Raw genomic sequence first — 4198 nt, 5'->3', positions numbered from 1 at the left:
CACCACAATTTATTCTTAATGGACAGAACTATCACCGTATTGGCAGTTTATTGCCAGAACATGGATCAAAGCCAAAGTTTGCACAGCTGTACATATATGATACCGAAAATGAAATGAGTAACAGAGTGAAGCATTTCAGGTCAGTGAATATATGAACTAATTTGGTTATATGAAATATTTAAATACATCTATTGACATGTATTCTCTTTATTATGTTTTAGGTCAAACACCAAGGAATCTGTTATAGATGAATCATTGGTTGCTGATTTGATTCAAATGATTGACAATCACAATGTTCTTGCGAAATCTTTTAGAAGAGTAAGAGATTTGTCACTGGAACATATGGAATTAGATTTCACGCTAAGACTATTTAGAGGCAGAAACAAAGACCCTAGAGTCTACAACACACCTTCATGTGATGAAATAGTTGCCCTAATAGTTGGTGATTTTGGAAATATGGATATAGGCAGAGATATAGTGGTAAAAAAATGTTCTGGTGAATTAATAAGACTGCATGAAACTCACACAGCTTTCATTCCACTGCAATATCCTCTCATGTTTCCATATGGAGAAGATGGTTATCAAGAGGATATCCCAATAAGAGAATCTCATTCAAGAACTAAATCCAGGGTAAGAATTAGAATTTCTTTGCGAAAATTTATTGCATTTAGAATACAACAAAGATCTGTAGAAGCAGGAAATATTGTGAATGCATGCAGATTGTTCCAACAATTTCTGGTTGATTGCTATACAATGGTTGAAGCACAAAGGTTGTCTTTCATCATAGCTAATCAGAAGTTAATTCGCTGTGATATTCTTAATGGATTACAAGAGGCTGTTAATAGAGGAGAGACAGATCCTTCTTTAATTGGAAGACGTATTATCTTGCCTGCTTCATTCACAGGTGGTACCAGATACATGTTCAACAATTGTCAAGATGCTATGACAGTTTGTAAAAAATTTGGATATCCTGATTTGTTCATTACTATAACATGCAATGTGAATTGGAGTGAAATAAGAGAATTTGTCTTAGCGAAAGGGTTATCAGCTTCAGATAGACCCGATATTGTATGTAGAGTGTTCAAAATGAAGCTGGATGAAATGATGACAGATTTTTTAAAAAAAAAGACTTCTTTGGTAAAACCACTGCATGTATGTTATATATGAAGTAATATACATTATATAAATGTTTATTAAATTAAATTCTGACAACTTTTTTTATTATTTATTTATATATGCAAGAATGTACACAGTAGAATTCCAAAAAAGAGGTTTACCTCATGCACATATACTTTTATGGTTAGATGGAGAAAGCAAATTGAAGAATTCAACTGATATTGATAAAGTAATATCAACTGAATTGCCCAATGCGAATTTGTACCCCAAATTGGAAAAAGTTGTCTCAAGTTACATGATTCATGGACCATGCGGACCTGCAAGATATAATTCACCTTGCATGAAGGAAGGAAGATGTTCTAAATTTTATCCTAAAAAATTCACATCTTCGACTTCAATTGATGAAGAAGGATATCCATGCTATAGAAGACTTGATAATGGTAGATTTGTTGAGAAGAATGGAATTAAGCTGGACAATAGAAGTGTTGTTCCTTACAATCCACCACTTCTAATGAGGTATCAAGCACACATCAATACAGAGTATTGCAACAAGACCAATTCAATAAAATATTTGTTCAAATATGTGAACAAAGGTCCTGACAGAGCTACTCTTAAAATAAGCAACAACTCTACATAGTCTAAAAAATCAACCATTATTGATGAGATCAAAAGGTATTACGATTGTAGGTATCTATCACCATGTGAAGCCGCTTGGAGAATATTTGCTTTTGACATCCATCACAGATGGCCTCCTGTTCAGCGATTGACATTTCATCTTCCTGGCCAACAATCAGCTTTGTTTAAAGATGATGATGATATTAATGTGGTCTTCAACAGATACGAAAATGCTAACACAATGTTTCTAGCTTAGTTTGAGGCTAACAAAGTTTATGAGGAAGGAAAAGAAATGACTTATTCAGAATTTCCAAGCAAATTTGTGTGGTTTGCCAAAGAAAAAGAATGGAAACCAAGGAAGAAAGGCTACAACATTGGTAGACTTACTTATATTCCTCCTGGTTCTGGAGAACTTTATTATTTGAGGATATTACTGACCATTCAAAAAGGTTGTATTGATTATAAAAGCATTAAGACAATTGATGGAAAATATTATGAAACATACCAAGAAGCTTGCTATGTTTTGGGATTGTTGGCTGACGACAAAGAATATATTGACGCAATAAAAGAAGCAAGTGAATTTGCTTCTAGGTATCAACTTAGAAGATTATTTGTTACTTTGTTGTCGATGAATACAATTTCTAAACCAGATATAGTTTGGAATTCTACTTGGAGTATCTTATGTGATGGAATTTTGTACCAAAAAAGAAAGGAGATGAACTTGCCAGGTATTTTATATTGTTTTTTATTTAATTTGCTATAGATATAAATTTTAATTGTATTATTTACTTCATGCAGATCTTGAAATTCAGACTGCTGAATTACAAAAAATAGTTTGTTAGAAATACAGCAAATGCTAATGTCAAATGGTTGAAGTTTGAAAGATTATCCTTCATTACCTCAACTTGATCTTTCAGATGTATATACATTCCATAATAGATTTATTGTTGATGAGCTCCAATATAATAAACAAGAGATGGCGAAAGAACATGACAGTTTGTTTAAAGCACTGAATGATGAACAAATTCATGTATATCAGGATATCATGACAGCAGTTCTTTCAAAGAAGGGAGGATTATTTTTCTTATATGGCTATGGTGGTACAGGGAAGACTTTTATGTGGAAGACATTGTCAGCTGCTCTAAGAAGCTAGGGCATGATTGTTTTGAACGTAGCATCAAGTGGAATTGCTTCTTTATTACTTCCTGGTGGAAAAACATCACACTCTACTTTTTGCATCCCACTGTTAATTAATGATGAATCAACTTGCAACATAGCACAAGGTAGTCTCAGAGCAAAACTTCTTATGGCAACCAGTTTGATTATCTGGGATGAAGCACCAATGATGAATAGAATGTGCTTTGAGGCATTTGATATAACACTAAGAGATATTATGCGAAATGTTGATGATGCCAATAATGACAAACCATTTGGTGGCAAAGCATTTGTGTTGGGAGGTGACTTTAGACAAATTCTACTAGTTATCAAAAAAGGATCTAGGTTTGATATCATAAAATCAGCAATAAACTATTCAGAGTTATGGAATTGTTGTAAAGTGCTAAAGTTATCCAAGAACATGAGATTAAGTACTACATCAAATACTCAAACAACCAATGAGATTCAAGAATTTGCTGATTGGATATTGAAGATTGGAGACGGAAAAATGGATCTAAATGAGAATGATGAGTGCATAGTTGAAATTCCAGAACAGTTGCTGATTACAAATACAGATTTACCTTTGTTGGCATTGGTTGAATTTCTCTATCCTCAATTTGTGGTTAACATGCTGAAGCCTAATTATTTTGATGATGGAGCAATTTTGTGCCCAACAAATGATTCTGTAGAGCAAGTAAATGATTTCATGTTGTCTTTAATCGGTGGTGAAGAGGTGACTTATTTAAGTTCAGATACACCTTGCCAATCTGATGAACAAGATGAAGTCCAATCTGAATGGTTTACATCTGAATTTTTAAATGATATCAAATGTTCAGGGATACCAAATCATAAACTGAAGTTGAAAACAGGTGTTCCAATTATGCTCTTGAGAAACATTGATCAAGCGAAAGGTCTATGCAATGGCACAAGATTGCAAGTGAACCATTTAGGCAAGAATGTAATCTCTGCAACTGTAATTACTTGAAAAAACATTGGTGACAGGATTTTTATACCAAGAATGGATTTAGTGTCATCTGATTCAGGGTTGCCTTTCAAATTTCAAAGAAGACAGTTTCCGATATCGTTATGCTTTGCAATGACGATTAACAAAAGTCAAGGACAAACACTTTCTAGAGTCAGCCTTTATCTTCCACAACATGTATTCACACATGGCCAACTATATGTTGTTATTTCTAGAGTCAAAACCAAAAGAGGATTGAAAATACTTATATTGGATGAAGATGGAAAGGTAACAAACACAACTAAAAACGTGTGTACAAAGAAATTTTTGAAACTCTTTGAAAAAGAATAA

General features: G+C 33.3%; 1 pseudogene; it reads left to right on the top strand.

Moving 5' to 3' along the window:
- The first annotated feature begins 276 nt into the window (after window positions 1-276).
- LOC114165339 (uncharacterized) lies at window positions 277-4198 on the top strand (annotated as a pseudogene).

This window comes from Vigna unguiculata, chromosome 10, assembly GCF_037176805.1.
Source record: "Vigna unguiculata cultivar grain cowpea cultivar isolate G323 ecotype 2 chromosome 10, ASM3717680v1, whole genome shotgun sequence".
Classification (NCBI taxonomy): Eukaryota; Viridiplantae; Streptophyta; class Magnoliopsida; order Fabales; family Fabaceae; genus Vigna; species Vigna unguiculata.
Note: the sequence above shows the minus strand (reverse complement) of the source record. Positions and strands in the feature narration are given on the sequence as shown.